Source organism: Strigops habroptila, chromosome 5 (genome assembly GCF_004027225.2).
Source record: "Strigops habroptila isolate Jane chromosome 5, bStrHab1.2.pri, whole genome shotgun sequence".
Taxonomy (NCBI): Eukaryota; Metazoa; Chordata; class Aves; order Psittaciformes; family Psittacidae; genus Strigops; species Strigops habroptila.
This window is the reverse complement of record NC_044281.2, coordinates 18,137,435-18,160,470: the sequence shown is the minus strand read 5'-3', so window position 1 is coordinate 18,160,470 and position 23,036 is coordinate 18,137,435.

The following is a 23,036-nucleotide window of genomic DNA, read 5'->3' as shown; positions in this document are numbered from 1 at the left end:
TGCTATAATGACATGGAGCCTTTCATGAAAGGAAATAGTTTTCTTATTGGAAAAATGTACTTTAGTACATGTGAGAAATAAGAAAATGAAATGGGTAAAAAAACACATTAGAGTGAACCCAAACAAACAAAAAAGAAAACCCTTTGACAGCTTAAAGTATTTTTCATAAATATGTCAACTGTCTCATCTTCAAGTAACAAGTACATAAAATCAAGGAAATGGATATAAATACACAGTAAATTGTGTGCTGCTTCAGTACACATTTGCTTTATAAACAATGTATTGCATCACAGCATAACCTTAATTCTGACCTTAAATAAGTACTATTACAAGAGAACTCTCACATTCTAACCATAACAACAATAACTACTTCTGGAAAAGACAACCATATAAAATTATTTATATACACATTAATGACATCTACTGACAAGTGTAAAGTACAAGTCTGTGCATATATGTTTTGTTAAAATAACTGAGAAAATACTTCAATAGACTACCTGGTAGAACTACTGAAGTCACAGCAATTAAACATACTTTTAAATTCTACAGCACGTTAATACATAAGACTAATAATATATTTAAGATTAATATATAATATATATTAAAAATGTCTGTAAGAGTATCCATTAACATGTTGATTTAAAGAATCCCTAGCAAAAAGTCCAGGGTCAAGATTGTAGCACTGTCATGAAGTATGAATTTCTTTGTACTTGGATGACTGCGTTTATTAGGGGGCTGGCAGCTCAGCTGCTATGCCCAGGAGAATTTCTTCGTTTTGCTTTAAAAGGCTACTTTTCTGATGATTAGTTCTTACTATTTGCCCAATGAATTAGATTTTTAGGTTTGGTTTTGGTTTTTTCCTAGGAACTTCTATATAATAAAGCTAACTGTTCTAAATTACAGAGGGAAATGTGCATTTGGATCAGCTCAGCTGGGCTCTCTACAGCCAGAGTTACAGCACGATTCAATGGCACTGCAGCACGTTCCCTTTTTAAATCTCCTTTCAGCAGCACTTATGGAACTGCTATGGGCATCTTTCCAGATGGCAGCACCCAAAGAAGAGTTTGCATATATTTACCTCTATTTGGCACCCTTTTGCCCTGCCCTTGCTACAATTCTCCATACAGAAAGAAAGAAATTCAGAAAGAAATTCAGAAAATTGAACCCAAATGAGATTACCTTGATAATACAGCACTCCTTTGGAGGCCACCTTTGAGAACAAGGTACGATACTGCAAATCTCCAAGCTGAGCAGGTGTGATAATGAATTCAACAGCTGAGAATGTGTCACTTTGAATTCAGTTGTTCTCAAAGCTTAATACGTGCATGTTGCAATTTGATGATGGTTTATGCAATCGCAGGGTTGTTACTGTCAGAAACAATCTGTTTACTTTGCATATTTTCACATTTTTGAGAGCTGCCTAGATTCTATCTTCTGCAATTGGAATGGAGATTTACCAATTTATTTTATTTTTCAAGATGAGTAGCCCCGCAAAGGATCTGAAAAGGTCCCAGCATGCAGAATTTGGGAAAATTCTGGGGCATAATGAGATTCATGAAGATTCAGATTCCACATTCATCTGACCTTGATAGCTAAAACAAGGCCAGAAGATCTCAAAGACCAAGCTCCACGTGCCAGAAAACCCCAGAAACAGAGCAAGGGGGAAACCACACACTCTTGGTTTGCCAGTCTGATACCCTGACATTGGATGGAGAGGCTCCTGGTGATGAAAAAACAATATAAACAGCCTGGGAGCAGCAATAAAGGTTTTAATCAGACCAGAATAAAAGGGGGAGTAAAACATTTCTGCTGGTCCCCTGTCCATGCAGCCTGAGGCAAGGGCAGGCATCTGAAGAGAAAGCAACGGAGCCCAAGCTGCTATCTACACACCAACCCACCCACAGGGCAGTGGGCTCATTGTAGAAGGGGAACAGGCAAGGAGCAGAGGGCTTCAGCCTCTCTTCGCTGCTTGGACAATCTATTATGAGCTCCTCTGATCAGCAGAGGACAATTTGGGTCTTTACCTGCGAGACATACTCTCACCTGCACTTGGCTGCTGAGCTAGAGGGTGATCATAGCTGTGATGCTAATGGCTGCATCTCATCAGTTCTGCATCCATTCCAGCTGCCAGCCTGGTTTGAGTCCTCCATGCTGACACCACTAGTCCCCTGACCTGAGAGACTACACACCAAGCTTTAAAGCAGCTGAAAATCCCAGCTGAGCAGAGAGGCTGCTAAAAAAGCATACCTCCACCTCTGTTAAACTGCTTGTACCTGTCCTGCATGTCTTTGTAAGCCTTTATTGGTTTTACCTTCTTAACATAGAAACTCATGTCTAATTTACTATACTCTTAGAAAACTTCTTCCCATGGAGTCTCTCTCTGTAAAGGAATAGATAAAAAACTATGATAGTAAAAGCTGTGATTCATAAGTTGTTTATTTTTCTACTAGCATTCCTGTCATTAGAGAAATTGGATTTAATTTTATGTAAAGCCTTGAAACCAAAAGAACACCAGTACTGCTGTTATGTACTACTTTAAAAGTTAAGCTCCTTTTAAGTGTCCTTTTACATTGCTAATTGAACCTTGATATTGTATTTCACATACATTAAATATCTAACATCTCTCTCGACCATTCATTTGCAAATCTGCAAGTCCCATTCATGTCACTAGGAATGACACAAGCGCACCCTCTGGAAGGTGGCCAATGCACAGCATCTGAGTTGTTTCAATTAAAAGTAATTTTCCTGAAGTTGTTAAAAATTTAAGAGGGAGCTTTTTGAAGTAGAATCCTCCCATGAAATATCTGCATTATTGGGCTCCTGATAGAATTTGGTTTATATCACATGCAATATCTGCAGAAAATGCAGGACTTAATTACTTGTATCTAGATTGTGAATAGGATAGAAGTCAGGGTATTGCCTTCTTACTTAAGGGGTGGCACCCACCAGCTGGTATTCAACAAAAACACATGGGTTCTTCAGTTCACAGGCCAGATTTAAATGCACTAAGGAGATTCCAACAAAAGAATTGTACTTTAAATTTGAATCTGAACAAAGTTGCAGAAAATGATTAAAGATAGTGGTTTATAACACAGTTTGGAGCCTTAACTCCAGCTATTGCTGTTAATGTGACTGCGACTGCAATTCTTAACAATTTCCAGACAATGCATATAATCCTTCACTGATATTTGAACAAGCACCACATCTCTGAATTTAATTGATCATATAATATAACACATATAATACCTGAGTATCTCGATTGCCACATGCACACCTTGCACAATATTTGCTAAAAATGAAAATATCTTTTTATATATTTCCCCCCCAATAGGAAAGGACCAGTACAGCTGGCAAGATCCCCTTCTGCAGTTGCTGAGTCCCAGAGGCTTTCTGAAACAACATGTTTTGTTTGCTCTCCATCATATGCTCCTTTGATAAATGCCTTCTTTGCATTATGAAATCATAATGCTTTCATAAACTTCAATATAAATTCAGTTAAACTTTACAAGAAGCCAAGGTGGTGGGAATTCCAGGCATGCTATGCTTCCAATGCAAAGGTCTTCATGGACTAACTATTTAAAGCAGCCAAGGATGGGTAGGTTTTAAAGTGAAACAAAACTGCATTTAAAAGTGGTTTTGCAAACTAGCCTTTGAAAGCAAAGCACTTTTGAAAATCTTCAGAACCACAGTTTTCATAAGTCTAAACTTCACATTTGAAAACCACCTAGAAAAATAAGCAAAAATTTAGGTGTACATTTAAAATTTGTCTATAGATTTTGTGATAACAAAAAAACCTTTTCCAGGCTTTTCCAGTGACAAATTAAATAGGCAAGATCAACAATTAGTGTTACAGAAAAGAATTTTAAAATCTCAAAACACATAAGCTCTATTTAAAATCAACAAATTAATGTGGTTTTTTCCTGAACTAAAACTTTTGTGTTTAATCTACTTTTAAAAATACTTCATCTGTGTTGTTTCCTGGAGGAAAACAACATCCTAATATTTGTAGTGGCAAGGTTAAAATCACATCTTTTTTTAATCCATGAATTGTGTATTCCTGACAGCAAAGTTAGAGAAACATCTGAAAAATCCCTGCTTTTAGCAACATTTGAGATTACTTGCCACTTTTTAGGAGGCACTCAGCAGTGTGCAGGATTGGGCCCATAGATCTTGAATCAGTGAAAAAATTATGAAAGCAGCAAATTCCTGGGATACCAGGTTCTGCTTTCTTGCTTTCTTTCCCCTAAGGCTGTCTGGGTATTTAATCTAAATTTCTGAAGTTTATGATTTCTCCTATGCTGTTTTTTCCAAGATGTTTTTTACATGTTGGGGGGAAGTATAACAGGATTGAGAAATTTCATAAGATCCATGTTAGTATTTTTTATTTTAAGGTGTTAAGCTAAGTGTATTCCTCTTTTCAAAAGATAGTCTAATGAAAGTAAAGTTAGTCCAGAAAGTCAATTTGGGACTGACTTTCATATCTTTTTCACTCAAAATACATGTAAGATCAAGCTGCCAAGAAAAAGAAAAAAAAAAAAACTAGGCTTGGTCCCTAGAAAGCTTAAGAATTGTTCACCCTTTAATAAATAAATTGCTTAATTTATTTTTTTTTATGTGGTTAGCATCTAAATAAACCTTATCAAACACTTCTTGCTCTGCTCACAATTGTCTGACCTCCTAGTTGAAGATCTGAGCCCTAACTTGGTTCATGGATGAGTAATCACAGCAGGTCCACAGCAGAACCTATCCTAGAACTACAAATATATCATCTGCAGCATTGTAAATCAAAGCCTCAAAGAGCATCGTTTAGCCTGAAGCTAAAATTGCTTGTTTATCAGATGGTGCCTAGCTTAGCATGGAGCAGTTCCTTGTAAATCTCAGGGACCTTTTACAGCATATACTTAAGCAAGCATATTGGCTCCTGGGAGACTTTCCGAGAGCTTTAATGACTGCAGACTGCTAAAAGATCCAGGCCTTGGTTTAGTTAAGTGGTTACTTGTATAGCTTGGCTCCATTTTGTAAACTCCCAAAGATAAGGCGTCTGCTTTATCTGAGGAAAGAGCAAGCATTAGTTTCTTCGGAAATCTTTATATCCTAAGTGTTAATGTTCTTGTGGCTTTTGGTATTTTGACCTTTGTCTGCTCACTTTTGATTTATGGTGGGAGCAGAATCTTTTTCCCCTAAGCCCTTCCTATGTTTTATAGCTGCTTTGAAAAGCACAGTGAAATACTCGCAGCACAGCTTTTAAAAGTAGGTGTAAGGCTGCACTATTCATAAATACATTGTACAGCTCAGGACACTCTAATAACAAGGAGGTAAGAAGACCACCCATTTTATTTCCTATTATTATTCGCTATGTTATTTCCTAATAAAATGAGTGGTCACAACAACTCCACAGACCACCACTCGATGCAGGCCAGGTCAAAACCCAGGCTCTTTGCTCCACTTGGAACCTGGCCCCAGTGTGACAGAAAGACTCGCAGAGTCCAGCTGGGAGGTGGTGGTAGCATTGGGAAATCACCCCGCAGCTCCCTTTGGTTTATCACTTAGAGAAGTACTCACTACCATCCTGAATTGGCTGGATTTACCACTAAGACACAACGGCCAGGCAGCTACTTACTGATAGATACTTGCATACACTTGATGTAATTTGCTAATTGTAGAGCCTGTTATCTGGGTCTCTCACTTTTTGATTTGAATTAATTAGAGTTCACCTCGATACAGCCACCTGCTGTGCTGTCACACGCAGCATACATTGGTACAACAAAAACAAGGCATTTTTTTAACAGGCTTATTCAAGCAAAATGTGCTCCCACTTAGATGTGTGAAATGGCATCACCACAATGTCATAGACTAAAAAGTGGAATATCATTTATTTCAGCTGGCATGATGATGCAAATGAGAGAAAAAAATGGTCCATTGCATTTATAGGCAGAAGACCCAATACATTTAAAATCTAGTTTGATTTTACCAATTATTCAATATCTTTAAGTCTTTCTCACCTTCTGTATTTTTTCCCTTGGTCCAAGTTAAGAGCAAGATCTGATTTTTGTTGCTGTTGGAAGCAGTGTTAACATTCTTTAAACCAAGAATTTTCACTGGTCTTTTGAGTGCAAACCTCCTCCCTCACCAATACAAGGATTTGCCCGTATTCCTGTGGGTAAGCACACACCGCTTATCATAGAACTGAAAGTAGACTCCCTTGCTGCATGTTTTCAAACAGAACAAATCATTATAACACACAGCAAAGGAAAAGCCAAATAACTTTAAAGGTGCAAAGAAGCAGCTGTCTTTTCAAAGCTGCTACTTGCAAACTAGACCTTTTCATTAGGTATTTAACATTGGCAATGCCAGACTTACTTGCATACACAATTGTATTTGTTCACTTTCTTGTTTAATAACAGTATAGAAAACCAAATTGTACTTTCTTATACACAGCCCAAGCCAGTAGGCTTTTGTACAAAAGAAGTCAGGACATATGAAGCACATCTGGAGATATTTTTTCAGCACAGGATCAGTAATAGGTGATGTATTTACTCTGCTATTGTTAGGCTGGCTTTGAACTACCTGTTGTGGTCTATATTCACTTGCCAGGAGCTCAGGGCAAAATAATTCACCCTGGCTTCTATGTCATGTGGGCACATCACTCTTTCCCCTAAAACTCAACTTCTGTCCCCTGTTCAGTATCGTTCACGGTTCTGCATGTGATCTGGGTGTTCAGTCAGGGACATCATGTCTGGACACAGAGGAACTTCTTTAAATCTGACATGTACTCTATAGGAGATATAATATCAATACTGCTGATAGGAGATATTGTGATAGCTTCTGATTTTTACTGGACGGCAAAAGAAAAATAAAACAGGAATTATAGAAGAAAAATGATATCCAGGTAGCTGGATATATAGAGATATCGTATGGCTCGTATTAATTTCTCTTTTTGAAAATAATTTATACTGAACCAGTAGAGGGATTTTAACACTATCCACAGTTTCACTGCAGCCTTTCTGTGGCCTTATAAAAAATGCATAATTTCCAGGAAGTAAATGTAATCTTACAAATGCAGACTTCTACTAACAACAATATTTGGCATGGCTTGGCACTTTATAAATTCAGAGCACTGTATCACTGGAATCTTTAACTCCATTCTCCTTCTATAATGAAAGCATCTATATTCTCATTTGGCAAATGGAGAAATTGAAATAGAGCAGCAAATTTGGTTACCCAGGATCACTATAGTTATAAGGTAATTAAACATGTGGCTGCTGCTTGCACTAGCAAGGGCTGCTCCCACCAACAGGGCGCTAAGCCACAGAAGCTGCAAATTCCACTGGGTAAATGTTGCTGCCTCAGAGGTAAATACTTCAGGTATAATTCCTGGAGTTGCAATTATGCCTTTGGATTAATGTGGCAAGGTCAAAAATAAATTAAAATTTCTTTCTTCCAAAAGCAGTGTCATTTCTCTGATTTTGCTGTACATGTTCATTTAGGTTTTCCCAGCTAAAACACACACAAAAGATAATGACTGTCCACACAGACACACACACACAAAAAACCAAACGCCTGTGCACGTATGCAAGAGTGCACTAAGAATGGAATGAGCAGGAAGGCAGATAGAAATATTCGGTGCTTTAAACTTTGAAATCAAAGAACTGTGAGAAGGCTTCATTTAGTAAACGTTGCCCAGTTGTTGATGCAAGTTGTTTTAGAGAAAGCTTAAGGAAATAAGTCCACACAAGGAGAAAAAGAAGGCATTTGATCCTTCCAGTCACTTATCCTACAGTTGGATTTAGGGTTTGGTCACTGGTCTCTCTTTTTTCCTCTGAATATTTTTGCCCCCATGTCAGACTCCCAGGTTTGGCGCTGCCTGACTCTGTCACTTTGATTCTGTTTAGATTTCAGGTCCAGAGTCTGGGTTTAAATCTTTATTCCATACAATGCAAAATATAAATTGCACAAACTCATAAAAAGTGAGTTTTCCAAGCAATATATTCATGAGAGAAAGAATCATAACATCCAACAAAGGTTTAATCTCCTAATGCCTCTGAGCAGAAGAGTATATCCTGGACTCACTGAAGCTGAGTGCAAAAACTCTGCTGCACCAATTTGCCTCGACAGCTGTTCATTTCTGCATGACTCTATTCTTAAGAGCATCCATTACCTAAAAACATGTTGAAAATCAATATTTTTGTTACTATATAGAATTTATTGTGTTGGTGTTATTAAGAACTAGGCAAGAGTTGGAACTTAAAGGCAAACAATTTTAAAACAGACAAATGGTGCTAATTTTTAACAGTGAGGATAATGAATCAAACTCCTACAAGGAGTAATGGTTTCTTCAGCTCTGGAAACCTCCTAGGTGAAGTCTGAAAGCAGCTCTGGAAGGTTCTCAGGTCAAACAAATATTCAGCTCAGCGCTGCAATAGTAGGCTACATTTATCAATACATTGATATTAAAATACAGATGCTAAAGTTAGGTGGTGCAGTAATTTCTTCCTGCGCTGGCACTGAGGAATCAGAGGAACAGTTTCAAATTCAGAGAAACTCGGAAAGTTACGAAGTTCCAGTTTTACCCTAGTTACAGAAATATTTCTAAATGGAAAACAAGACTGAATTCTTAAATACTTATTAGAGAAGACTATTTCTAAAATGCTCCTGGTGGTTATCTGGTAGCTGTGGGACTTCAAAGCATTTCCACACCTAGACATACTTTTCTTTTGTCTGAGTAGGTTGTTGCCATTGATTTCACTGGGCAAAAATTTTAACCCAAATTTTCCAGAGAATAATATTTCTAACAGCCTTTGCTGAAGTGTTTTGCAGATGTGAACTATCTCACTAGTAATAAGTTTATCACTCGCAAGTAGGAGTTTATGTGTGGTTTGTGTTGAAGGAGACATGACTAACTTGAGCATCAAAACCCAGACAGGGAAGAGAGGGGCAAGTAAGTGAGGCTGCTTTGTTTTTCAGGCAAGCTGAGGAATACTGGGATTATTTCTGCCCACCTAGGAGCTTCAAGGAGAACACCTTTATTTAGACTATGAGGCCTTTTTGTGGCAGAGATGCAGTGCCCATACTTGTTTACAGAGCGTGTCGTAATTACGGCTGTTAAAATAATACCACTGGCAAATGTTTTACTGATTTTTTTTCTTGTTTGATCAGCCTTGGGGGATAACAAACCTTCTCTAAACCAGGAAACCTGTAAAACTTTTTGCTTTGATAAAGCAGTGCTCCTTCATTGCTTTAGCAAAACCCTGTTGCCCAGTGCAGAGCTTAGTGAGATGCAGTATGAGAGGATGAGTACCCAGGCTGTCAGCCTTCCACAGGGTCCCTGACACCAGTGCTTCAGTGAAACCGCTGCTGTTGCTATATGGGGAAATAAAGAAGCCAAATATACCTTCCCCTTCTTCTTCCATCTTTGGAAAAGCGAGGAGAACTTGTTGCAGAGAAACAAACAGTGATTTCCATGATTCAATCCCAACAAGGTTTGGTGAGACTGCACATTGCTCAGCATTTCCATACATATGGAGGGTGGGATAAAGTCAGATCCTACCTTAGACTGAGGTAAGATCACTGCACCTACAGAGAAGGAGGTGGCAATAATACTAACTAATGCACTTAACTGTCTCTGAAATTGTCTTTGGGAATAAAAGGGGCTTGAGCTTGTAAGATGTGAGAACCACAACAGTGAATCTGTCGTTCAGCACAGGTAACTTTAAATTTTTTCTTCCTCCATGTTTCCGATAAGGTCAGTCTCGGTAGTACCACCAAGGCACCAGCAGTAAGGTAGGTGGCTTGCGTTTGCTGTTGGTTATTTATTACGTACTTTTACATTGATCTGTAAATACATCTGGGAGCACTTGCACCATCTGCTGCGCATTTGTCAATCACTGAATGGAGGGTGGACATCTGGGGATGTCACTTGGTTTTGTTGATTTTCCCCCATCAGAGCTACTGTTTCCTTTTTAAGCATTATGTGAGCAAAGATCCTGGCTGACTGTAGTGAAAAGGTAGGTGAGTGTATGCAACGCTACCTTCAAAGCCTCAGGATATGAGTTTTCTCCCAAGCTTCCTTCCACTTTGTAGAGCTCAGAGTACAAAACCAGCATGAAACAGAAAAGGATCAACCATAGTGCTCCCTTGCAGTATGAATGGCAATATTAAATAATAATATGGCAGACAAACTCATGTACATCCCACAAGTCCAAGACATCACAAAACCCCAGATTTGGGGAGGAAAAAAAACCAAAAACTCCAAACGAAAAAAAAACCAAAAACCACATAATTTAATGTGTTCCCCTAAATTTTGTTTTGACAGGTATTACCCACCCACTGACATAGATGGGGGACGCCGAGGCTGCCTGCCTGGGCTCCAGAACCAGAGACAGAATATTGATTAATACTCTTCAGAAAATCTCCCTTTTGTCACAAGTGATTCGACCTTACCCACCCATTTTCCTGTGTATCTGCTGTCTGCACACTCACAAATACACAGCTTCTCACAAGTATGTTCTCTAGAAACACCAACTCTGTAATATCAAAAAACCATGTTTAAAGCCTGACTTTTGGAAGAACTAAAAATAGTAATAGATTGATTTTAGCATAATAACTTCTAGATTATTTGGAGCATATTTGGTTTATGTTTCCAAGGTAAGCATCTTCTAGGCTGAAAACTGAAATTCAGAGATAGTTCTCTGATTCCAGCTACTGGTGTGCAAGAGAAGAAACCACACTGATATCATGAGAAGCAAAATAATCACTGCCAACTCCCAGCATTTCTTGCTTTGAAGCAGTTTTGCATGGTGAGACACTGGCACAGGGTGCCCAGAGAAGTTGTGGCTGCCCAATCCTTGGAAGCATTCAAGGTCAGGCTGGTTTGGGCTTGGAGCAGCTTGGTCTAGCGGAAGGTGTCCCTACCCAGGGACAGGGGGTTTGGAACTAGGTGAACTTTAAGGTCCCTTCCAACCCAAATCATTCTATGATTCTATGATCCTGCTTTACAGAAATTGCAAGTGCTGCCACAAGCACTTCCCTGTGCTGGGAGAGGTAAGTGCAGGCATGAAGTGAAGGTGTTCAAGGCGAGCTCCGGTGCACAGGGGACTCTGGCTGAAGGGGCCACTCTGTTGCTCAGCCCCTCTAGCTCTGAGGGCACATGGCCTTCATCCACCAAAAACATGCTTTACTGGGGCTAGAGAAAACTGATTGCAACTTCTAAACACAGCTATGGCTATGCCCAATATAAAAATTCTAGCCTGTGGGGGCTAACAAGTTACTTGGGTGTAAGTAGCTTTGCATAGCAGACATGCATACAATTTTTTCACATTTTCCAAGTGATTTGCCATATGGCACCCCGCTTAGAGATTCTGGCATTAAGTTTTTAAAAATCTATTATTTCCTATGACTCATAGTTCACAACATACATAAGAAAAAGACATGTAACCATGATACTTGTCAAGCTTTTCCAATACTGGGCTTCTGATACTTAGCTGAACAGTAACTACAAAATAACATAACACTGATAATGCTGCAGTGTTTATTGCAGTAGACATTGCTCAAGGTCACACCTAGTGGACAGTGGAACAGTTTGCCTAGCATGCACTGTACCAAAACACGTTATCCAGGAAGTTTGCTTTGCGTTTAGCTCTACAATAGTACGCCAAAAGAATATCAGAATTAGCATGTGGCCTATAAGCTTTGCTAGCCGTAACAAGTTCATAGATCATTGTAGCACTGTTCTTGAGTCAGTTATTACCACTATGCTGTATAAATACGTTAGAATATCCAGGAAGGTTTCAAGAAGTCACTGTGAGAACATCGGGATCCTCCTTGGGGAGGGAGGGAGGGAAGGAAGACCTGTTTGCCCTCCTTCTATGGGCTGCTGCTGCAGCTTACAGTTCCCGCTGTTGCCAGTAAAGCAAACTAGGTACAGAGTGATTGGATGTTAATTCAACAGTGTAAATGCATTCCACTCAGTTTTCTTTCAGAAATGCCTTTTGCATTTCGTCTAAGGTAAATTGTCAATATTAGAAAATATAAAATTGCAACTGGGTCACAAGAAATTCAAGAACAGCTTTTATTTTTCATGTCTCATACAGGATTGCAGATATTACCCTACCTTCAAGTTTTACTTTTCTATTTTCTTCGTGGAATTTTTCTCGTAATTTCTCTGCTCTCAGCCTTGCTGTCTGCAGAATGCTGTTAGAGATGAGATATACATCTCATCCTGGTGTCGTAAACAAAATGAAAATAAATACTGCTTATCACTCACTCTCGGCCTATTTTCTTTCTCATTCTGTTGCTCCTCAGTGTAATATAGCATTACAGCTATTTCTGCCTGTATGGGAATCATGGACCGATTTTCCATTCTAAAATGGCTGTGAATTTCAAATTCATCCTATATGTGCACAACAGTTAGGAGCAGGACATCTATACAATCATCAGCAAGTGTTTGTCTGTAATGAATTAGCACCAAAACAAATTAATTTGTGTCACTCCTCTATCTGGATTATATTTGGTAGGACAAGGGGTGGGGAAATCATGACAGTCAGGGTTAAAGAGAGGAGTCTTAATACAAACCCAAGATGCTCAATGTTATAGACAGTTTAAAAGCTATGCTTGATTGGATGTACTGATATTTTAATTCAGTTCTTAAGGTTTCTAATTTTCTATTTAAATTGCAAAATAAGAATACTGTAATGGGGTTTTGTTGATAACAGTCTCACAAATGATGGCAAATGGAATTTTTTTGTTTGTTTGAGACAGAATGAGCAGTTCATTCTTTTGCTTGACCTCTGTATATCTGGAGAACATGTAAACATACTGAAACTTTGTTGTGTTCTACAGTGGGGGAATGAAGTGCATCGATTGCTTGCGATTATTAGCTAGAGTGGGATAAGCCTTCTCCTTATTATGCAGATTAGTGAAGCTCTCAGTTCCAACATATTGTACAGATGCAGGAGAGCAGCTGCTCTTACAGATGGCAAGTACACAGCTCCATTAGTATGTATCTATTGTCTGCTCTTGGCTTGCTCAGAGGATGGAGAGGATGGGTAAAGAGGAATTGTCACACAGTGAAACGTAAAGGAGAACACACACTCTTAAAAATCCATACCCAAGAGACTATTTACACAGCAGGGCAGACAGCAATCAGATTAGAAGTCTACCCTAAATACGGACTTTCGTAAGTCACAATTAAGCTTCTATAGTTTTAAAATATACTAACCACTAAAACCAAGAAATAGAATTCAGCTTTCACAACTAAATGATATTAAATAAAAAGAAATCCTTGGAGGTTCATTGAAAATTTGGTCACGTATTGAGCCCATCCAAAGCTTTCCTTAACAGAACCTTCGCCCTCCAAAAACACCTCACTACCTCAGAAAACAAATCCTCACTTATTTTGCATAACATAAAAGACAGAAAAGCAGAACTGTGCTTCATTTATTAAGCTTTTCACTATAAGAATACAGCATTTCATGCAATTTTTTGCATTAATGAAAGCTGAAGCAGCTAAATTTAAGTTAGTATAGATAGCACTGCTTGTGCATCTATGTCAATTATTCTTTGTGAAAATGCTAAACAGAACATACGTTAATCTGTGGTAATATTTAATGTGGTGAACAATTCCTGAGGAAACATATAGCTACAGGCTGACTGCTGAAAATAGTCTACTAAAGAACAATTATTTATAACACAATCTGTGGCTGGATGCACAAATTATGGTTCTACCAGAAGGTTTTATGATATACTTAACATACAGTTTCTTTTTATTTAGTACAGAGATGACTTACAGTGAAAAAGAGTGATAGGGTATAAATTAAGTAGGTGGTAAACCCTAAGTTACAGTCTCATTCCAATTTGAAAGTCTGGGAAGCCAAAGATGCCGAACCAAGTGCAAGGGAAAGAAAAAATATATATATAAAAAACCATATAAACAGACCATCAGGTCCATATAATATTTAGGAGGCACTTGTCCTTAGTAACAAGCCTTTTACTCAAGGTAATCTGAAAAGATGACTTGCCTATGAGCAAAGTCCATTACACCTGTTCTTGTGACATGCAGAGCCTGGAGATCAGCTGCACAGTGGCTGGGCTATGAGGTGCCCTTGCTGTCCTTCATCGCTAAGTCTGGGGTCCTCTATGTTCAGGGAGAAATAACTTGGTTTATTTTGAGCATTGATTTTAGAAGCAAGATACTAAAGGGTATACAAAGCGCTGCTGGGTGAAACTGCTGCATTTGCTTGAATCCTTCATCTGAATGTCACCCAGACAAAAACTTTGCTAAAAGCATAGAGTGAGCATCCTGTTTCAAAGAGCAGTTGAATTTTTACAAGAACATAAAAACAAAAACATAAAATATGAAAATGATAGTGGAAGAAGACTGTTTTGAGCTGACCAAGAGCAGAATATTTTTCTCATAGAAACCCAGAAAGTAGTATAACTTAATTTTCTTACTGGTTTGGCTGTTTTTATGTGAATGTAGATGGTGTCAGGCAATCCAAACATGCATCCACTCCCCTAAGCTTGATCCCATCAAACTGAACATTCAGTGAGAGGGTGTTCTGCTTCCCTTTAAGTCTTACTTCCTAACTAGATACGGATTTACTTCAGGAAAAGATGAACGTTTTCAGAAAGTTGAATAACAGATCTTTCCTTCAGACAGCAATGTTTTTTATTTCTGCCCAACAGAAGAGAGTAGACATGCCAGGACTAGGATGACTTTCCTGCTCCAAAGATAAAAGTTGAAAGTATGACCAGGCACTCATGCTGTGCGCTCTGAGTCTAAAACAAATTTAAAGCACTTTCGAGCCTCTGGGCAAGGCAGGTATGCAGAGCGCAGATGCTCAGGTCTCTTCAGACAATGAGCTGTGTGAGCATCACCATGTCAGGCAGCATCTCAGGCAGCCCCTATGAGAAACTCCGGTGTCTGGAGATCTATAGATTAGTAGCACATTCAAATTAATCTTGAATCTGGTCTCACAGATTAAATGGATACACTTGAAGGATTTCGCTTTGAATGAGTCTTACAGGATTTGGGCTTAGATGAGAGCAGAATTTTTACTTTCCTCCCAAACGCATCCTGCGCATCTGAGACCGCAGCACGTGGCTCCGTCTGAGGGTGACCATTCAATCCCATCAGTCCCTGTGTTCCTAAAGGCTATTGTTTCTATGTTAATCCAGGCAAAAATAAATCCTCAAGTATCAGGAATACTAGTTTTGTTCCTATAGCTTTTTTTTCATTATTAATGATAAATATGCCTAAAACTGATATGATCATCATATAAAGGTAACACATTGTTTCGGCTGAAAAAAAAATCTATGTGGTGGGCTGCTTGACTCTAAATATTTACTAAGTCATTCATTTTCTTCTTCCTACCTGGTTCATTTTTTTTAATTTTTGCTGAACTGTTTTTTTCATGTTAATAGCACCTAAAATTCTGTGCTTTCTTCACAGCGTGTGACAGTAAATTCCAGTGCAATATCCTGAGACCATAGCTTAATATAAAGAGAACATTCTCCTTCTGATGCTTTTCTATTTGGTAGTTTATCTATAGCAAAATGTACAGATTACCTAAAACACATGAAAAGGAGCAATGCACTTCAAATTGTAAATCTGATGGGTTTCCAAAGCTCTTTGATATGAAAGATAATTTTATTGAAACCCATTATGCCTTAAGAGATATTTGAAATGAATTTCAAAATTAAGTCTCCAGATGCCTTCAATATGAAAAAAAAAAAAATTGGGAAAGACAAAGATCTATCGTTGTTTGTTCTGAATTTAGAGGGCTTTAATTCAACCTATCTCTAAACCTAACAACCAGGACCATGCCCTAACTTTAGCTGGGTTCAGGTTTTAATTTCAATACTGTACTCCTAATATACCAGATTCAATAACGACATAGCACCACATTCATTTGCAAACTTCTAATACTTATGGTCAGGACAGCACTATTTCAGAATCAGGCAAGTATAGAAGGAGAGTTACATTTTCATCAGCACAACACTAAAAGAGTAGCACAACCCGTGCCCTGAAATGTTTGCCATACAAAACCTCCTAAAGACAAGGCAAAGTACAATCAGAATTGGTTATTGTGAGTCTAGGAAATCAAAATTATTTTTCCTGGATTCTGTTGTTCTAACAGTATAGAACCTGGTTTTTGAGATACAAAAGATGATACTACACATCTCTGTGGGATTTTTTTAATCGATTGTCTTGCCAAAACCGATTTGTGCAAAAAAAAAAAATCACCATTATCTTATCAGGGACACGAAGTAACAGGCTGCCAGTGAAGAGGCTGTGCAAAACAGGGAAGATAGAGACATCTTTTGCAAAAATCTTGACTCAGTGCTCTGAAATGAAAGCTTGCTATAAAGTATTCTCTATCGATTTCAAATAAACAGCTAATAAAATGGAAATCTTATAAAGTCATATCCTTTAAAAATGAAATCCATAAATAACTTATTTGACATAATTTTAATAATAGTGTTAAAAATACACATGCATAAATACACTTTCTTACTCTATGTATGTAATAGTTAAGATCTCATTCAAGAGACCATGGAAAATGCATGGAATATTATTTTGGAAAGATAAAAGGTTTTTCTGATATTGCTTAAACAAACAAAACCAGACAAACCCACTTTGTGTTCCTACTTGTAAATCTGAGATATGCACAGCCAACTTCCTGGTATTCACAGCTTTCCAAAAGAAACCTTCATGTGTGAAAGCCATGCATGAAGCAAAATTTGATAACAAGAAGTTCAATGTTTCTGAACTGAACCTGTTGAATTTTAACTGTTAGATATGTCCTCCACTTAAAAAAACATTTCATTATTTGATTGTGTTTTTATAAATACTAAAGCAAAGAACTTCCAAAACAACTTTTAATAAGGTTAAGCAATGCAATACAAATGGTCATTATTTCCAGTGCCACCTGCAGCTTCTATGCTATGATGAGGTTGGATGAGCTTTTACAGACATTTGTGCTCCACCATGCAAGAATATAAAAACTTCATGACAAAAGTGTACTGTATTTTTTCCTATTGAACTACTTTATACTGTAAAAACATTGTTAATATGGAAAAAGTTGAGCATCCTCATCTCCCCATTTGCTACCTTCAGACAAGGGCTGTTCTTTCAAAACTTAACTGTAGCCAGTCTGTCTGTTATATTTGGTCAGTTAGAGTAAAATTTCTGCTCTGGGCTCAAATAATTTCTAACAGCATCCATGTAGCATAGAAATTCATTGTCACAGGTATCACATAATTGCCAGTAGTTTAGGGTTCACAGAAAGATGGAAATCTGACCTACCTAATACACTCATCTATTTTTGAAACAGCTAGTAGAGTTGACTGTAAATACTTTTCTTATACTTCAAAGCTTTTCCAAATTTCAGAATTTTTCCTATTTCATACTAGAGAAAACTTCTCAAATTCCCTTTTCAAAGTAAGCAATAGTTTGCCAGGCTTTTCAAAAACCTTGTTACCAGGGAAATCACATGAGATGGGGTAGAAGATGACTGAAGATTGTGTGAGGACAAAAAAAACTTTAAAAAAAAATGAATACATATATTCTAGACTATTTGCTACCTAAAAGTAATTTATTGGGGCTGTGTGTAATGAAGAGGATTCCAGAGCATCTCAGAAGACATTTAGTCAGGATCGATCTGGAAGAATGAGGAGACCTCGGAATAGTGGGGAGCTTCTCCAGCACAAGGCTCTGGTGCTTCAGCTTTCAGCAGACTTGAACACCAAAAGAGACTTCTCTGTGCTAGCATAACTCAATTCTATTGATGGAAACAATTCACATGATTCAAGGAAACTGGAAAACAAAAAATTACACCTAACAGCTGGGCCAAATTCTTCTACTGAAATAAAAACCTCACACAGCTCTTCAAAAAATAGTCCTTATGTACCAAAATGTGTGGTATCATTCGTGATTCTCAGAGCAATGTTTCCATGCCATATAAACTTTACATTTCCACATTTCTTTCCCTAATGAGGTTAGTAAAATAATTTATGCAACATAAATGAGAAAACAGAAAGGTCAATCAGGGTACATAAACTACAGGAGGGGGTTGCTGGTTTTGTTTTGTTTTCTTCTTCCAGACCACTGTTTAAATCTCTAGATTTAAAGAGAATTTAAAGATTTAAAGAATACTTCAGAGAGACAGATAACAGACAGTAACTGAGCTGAAGTTAGATGCCCTTAAGATTTCAGAACTGTATTTTAAACAAATTACTTTCAAGACAAATGCTATCTAAATGAATAGAAGTGTAGAGTTCAAAAAAAATCTTTGAATGTGTTCAAATACTCCATGTAAGGAAAAAAAAAAAGCATTTAAAATTCAGCTGTAGATAATGGAAGTTTTTTCTTTCTAAACAGTATTATGAAATTATTACTTAGATGGAACAAATTACTTTCAAGACAAATGCTATCTAAATGAATAGAAGTGTAGAGTTCAAAAATCTTTGAATGTGTTCAAATACTCCACGTAAGGAAAAAAAAAAAGCATTTAAAATTCAGCTGTAGATAATGGAAGTTTTTTCTTTCTAAAACAGTATTATGAAATTATTACTTAGATGGAACAAATTACTTTCAAGACAAATGCTATCTAAATGAATAGAAGTGTAGAGTTCAAAAATCTTTGAATGTGTTCAAATACTCCATGTAAGGAAAAAAAAAAAGCATTTAAAATTCAGCTGTAGATAATGGAAGTTTTTTCTTTCTAAAACAGTATTATGAAATTATTACTTAGATGGAACAAATTACTTTCAAGACAAATGCTATCTAAATGAATAGAAGTGTAGAGTTCAAAAATCTTTGAATGTGTTCAAATACTCCACGTAAGGAAAAAAAAAAAGCATTTAAAATTCAGCTGTAGATAATGGAAGTTTTTTCTTTCTAAAACAGTATTATGAAATTATTACTTAGATGGAAGAATCTAGCCCAAAACAGCCAAAACTAAGTAAATTCAGCTAATTTTGTGCTTAAACAGCAATAATATGACAGTCATAGCTGAAAGAAATCACAAATTATAGGCAGCATATAAATGTTCTGTAGTAGGCTTTGCATCTTTGATTATTTATGTTTTATTTATGATGATTCTAAGTGGGCAGATAATTCTTTAAAGTCACAGCTTTCATTCTCAATTTGCTGTAAGTATAAAAAAAAAAAGGTGTATGCATATTAGTTATAGTAGAAAAACAGTATTACATGTGATTATGTGCCCATTAAGCATTGCATAAGTTTTGGGGGATTTTTAATATATAGCAAGTTTTTAACATATTTAGAAGGGCAGTTCTGTAGCTATGACTTGGGACTAGAGCTTGGGAAATGGGAAAGTGAATTAAGCCTGCCTTGGTCAGTGCCCCTCCTTGTTCCTGTTTTCAGCTAGGAAGTGCAAACATCTCTTCCCACCTTGTTTGTTTAACTCAAACTCTTTGGGACAGGTATTTTCACCGTAGTATTGTACCACAATCTCCTCTGGAGCTCCTATCTATTTTTCTATGGCAAATAATCAATGCAATACTGAAAATAAGTCCTAACAAGTGGAGGTAATTTGTGCTTGTTCCTACTATGATTCCCTTTTAGCCCGGATGAGCCCTCACAGACTGGTGGCTGCCAAGCATCAGACTGCTGAGAAGATACCTCCACTGGAACTGGCTGCCTGCACAACCAGTGCAGTGGCACCCTAGAAAGGGAGCTACTGAGCAGCAGAGGCCAGTCAGAAGAGAAATCCGAGGAAAACAAGCATTTATGCTCCCTGCCATACGTATTTGTTGGAAGCTATGAGTGGTTTCCACAAGGCACGCTCAACTTCACTGGGGAGAAACAGACAAGCAGGTGAAGAGGTGGAAAGTGGCACTAGACACCACTCAACTTTCCCTACTCTTCCAGACCTGTGATTCTTCTGGTATCATCTGCCCTCATCAAAGGCACACCCCACACAGGGTAATACATAGCTATTGATCCAACCCTACAAGCAGTGACCTGTGTTCTCCCAAACCTTACAGGCTCCCTGCATCTTCCTCTCTCTGAATAAAGGGGATCAGCTTCCAGTAACATTTCCCTTGAAAATTAAAGCATTGCTAAGCATGAAACACTTCTTTCCCACTTTTGTCAGTCAGCACTGCGGGTTCTCAGCAGTCAGACACCTGAATCCTACAAAAGATAACTTGCCAGGAGCATGTTCTCTTTCCCAAATACTATTTTTAAGACATCTGAAACAGCACATCTCTCATTTTGGCACCAGAGGTGAGGTCTCAGATGCTGAGAGCCCGTCTTTTCCCCTAACTTCAGAATATAGGTCATACAGTAATTTTGAAATACCACAGGAAAGCTCTGCACAAACATTTCTTCTCCAAACAGTTGTAACATATATCAGAGCATATCAGCAGAAATTCAGTGGTATGGGTTCTAAGAGCCAGACTGTGTTCAAAGTAGACAGTCCATCAACCTGATCTTGGTGCTGCATATGTTACTGACCATACAAATCAGGGATCAGTGACATCTGCTGATTTTACACCTGGGAAAGGAGATATATAGAGAGAGATATAGAATGATCAAGGAATGATATATAGATATATATAATGATGTGGCTCTTAACAAGAGGTTGTTTTTCCACCTCAATCAGGACGAGCCTCTACAGAGACCTGCAGCACTTCCCTGAGCCAGCAGCCACAGATGTTTCTTCTGGGCTTGATAATCAGGCTTTGACTCTGTTTGCATCAATGTGTCTTCCTCAGTCATGATAGAATTCCCATCAATGTCACATCGATATTAGTGGGGTCTACAGTTGCCTTAGAAATACCCAGAGTAAAGCTATATCAGAGCTTGACTCTCACTAACTCCTTACCCAATCGCACAAATGCAGATGCTTGGACAGAAGGGAGGGAGAAGCATGGGGACAACACTATCATACAGCATATATTATCAGCATCCCTACTAAACTGGATTTCTGACCATTTCAGTGAAAAAGAAACAATCACTTATACCAATAGTGTGATAAAACTGCTTATAAGATAATGCACTCTGAACAAGCCTCCTCTAAACTCTACCATCAGATGAGTTCTGCTCACTTAAAGTTTTAAGCCTGCAAGAATAAAGTATCCCCTAAAATCTAGGGCCATCACCCTTCAATATAAATTTTATTTAAAATACTTCTTGTTAAGTGAAGTGCTTCCACTTTGCTTGTGTGTGTTTTGCCTGCTTGGTGTTTGCAATGAAGGTGACATTCCCAGTATCCTGAAAACCACCACAGACAAATAGACCCATTAGAGAGTCAGAGGAGCTCCTTTACTGCTTTGTCTTACCCCCATATGTAATAATTTTGACTCATCATACCACATGATATCGCATCATGTACGTTCAGCTAGTCAGCAACAGTTGACACACAAGTATTCCAGTGCCCATTGTTTTGTGTTTGTTTGTTTTCCTAAAAGAGATAAAGGGGCAAAAAAATTATTTGTAGTGGGAGGGACACTTGGAGTAACATGATTGCTCAGCATGTGTTCCTCCAAGACAACATTAGTGACCTTTATACGAGTTACTAACTTAAAAATCTTGAAAACCACACCCAAATTAACTTTTACGATGCAGCTCTTGATACGAAGGACCAACACAGAACCCAACTGCGAGATCAGTAACCACTAGGGTATCATTAGTGTCTTGAAGTGACCAAAAAGAATTGATGATTTTGTGAGTCTCATGCAAAAAGGAAGAATCCTGTTTGAATTACATAACAGATGTTCGCTAGGATCCACCATGCAGCCTGCATACACAGTTATGCTAATTTGGCACTGTTTCTCTTCAAGTTAGCTCTGAGTCATTAGAGCACGCAGCTAGTAGGTCCTTCTGTCTAACTAATAATTGCCTATTATTGATATTAATTAACATTTTTTGCACCTTCCCTCGATTTTGACCTAGTATCTGTTGGTAGTCTAATCACAGTGGCCTATTAAAAGTCAAAATAAGGAGGCCTATGGCAGTCACGAGCCATTTATCAAAAAGCAAACAAGGCCAATTAAACAGGCAACCAGACAGTTGTCTTGATTTGCCGCTGACTGTTTCTTGATCACCATTATAAATTGCTAATCGGGCAGAAAGTGCTAAGCAGTGCATCTGCAGGGGGTGGTTATTGCTCATTCCCTGTCTGGTGACAGGTGAGGGAGGCTAGTGATGGTCTTATTGATGTGAACTGCCCATCAGTTGGTAGTTATTGTTAAAGTTCATGATGCTACAGCTGATCCTTTCCTGCTGAGAGTCAATCAAATTAATTAGTGCTAGAAATTCTTCTGTATTATTCTAACATAGAAATATGGAAGGAACATACTGTAATTTAGTCCTAGAGGCACTGGGAAAAAAAAAATCTCCATGTATTGGTGGGGGGGGGGGGGGAAGGAAAAAATCAAATATTGCTTCTTCCATTATTTTATAATAAGGGCTGCAGCTAAAGGTTTTTATAGCCACAGATCAAGAGATCATAATAGAAGCATATTGACAGATTTTTTTTCTGCAATACTCCAAGGAACTGGCTGTAGCAGGAAAATATATCAAAACCTTATCATCAGAGCTGAGATCTTCTGTGAAAAATCAATAAAGAGTTATACATGGTTTGAGTTTAAACAGTTCTCTGTAGTCATTTAAACATAGTGCATCTGTGCAGCTTTTTACCTCTGGAGACTGGTGTAGCCTAGCAACTGCAAGGCTTAAACCGATTAACTACAAATGAAGTACTGTACGCCTATCAAAGCAATTGCTCATGGTTGCCTTTGTTGCAGGGACTGAGCTAATTGAACATGATACAGTATGAAGATAATTAACACCCATGAGTTTGTTAATTGCCTGTTAGCATTACAACACAGTCTCTGCATTTCTTTTTACCTTGTTCTTCTGCAGCATCTTCCTCCCTTAAAAGGGTGCAGGACTTATTTAGTTGGCAATGATATCTTATAGTTTATTAACCCTTTTCAAAGGGAAAAAAAAACAACCCACATATAGTAATGAAGCAAATACATGTTCTTGTCAAACACAAACTCCC